The sequence below is a fragment of the Phocoena phocoena genome, chromosome 13, assembly GCF_963924675.1.
Source record: "Phocoena phocoena chromosome 13, mPhoPho1.1, whole genome shotgun sequence".
In the NCBI taxonomy this organism is placed as follows: domain Eukaryota; kingdom Metazoa; phylum Chordata; class Mammalia; order Artiodactyla; family Phocoenidae; genus Phocoena; species Phocoena phocoena.
The window spans coordinates 65219689-65220203 of record NC_089231.1 but is presented as its reverse complement, the minus strand read 5'-3'; positions in this window follow the sequence as shown (position 1 = coordinate 65220203).

Sequence of the window (515 nt, the reverse complement as noted above, 5' to 3'; positions counted from 1 at the left end):
CTCCGGCCCGGGGCTCAGCTCGTCCTGTACCTCCGTCTGCGTCCCGGGCGCTGCGCTGGAGCCTGAGGGCTTGACGGGAAGGCCCCGCAACGGTCCGTTCACCTCAGGCCCGCCGCAGTCCTGCAGGCCGCATCCTGGCCACTCTCGCCGCCTCTCTGCGTCCTCCGTCCCGACTCTCGGGGCGGGAACCTGAGGTGAGGAGAGCGAGAGACAAGCACGCGGCCCGGGCACCTGAGCGAGGGCCTCCGAGGGCAGCTGGCGGACGGTCAGTCAGGCAGCCAGGCCAGCGGGAGCCACAGCACTGACGCGCGAGACTCCTGCGTCCCTTGTGGATGGGGCGTGGCCGGCGCGTGCCGAAGGAGGCGGGAAGGGCAAGGGGCGGTGCCACCCGCGACGTCCTGGGGCGCTGATTGGAGGCGCGCTGCTGCTGTGTGAGGAGGGGGCGTGTCCCCACGTGAACTCTCGGGTGCCAGGACGCTGGAGTAGAGGGGATGGCGCGTGCGCGCTCCTGGCTG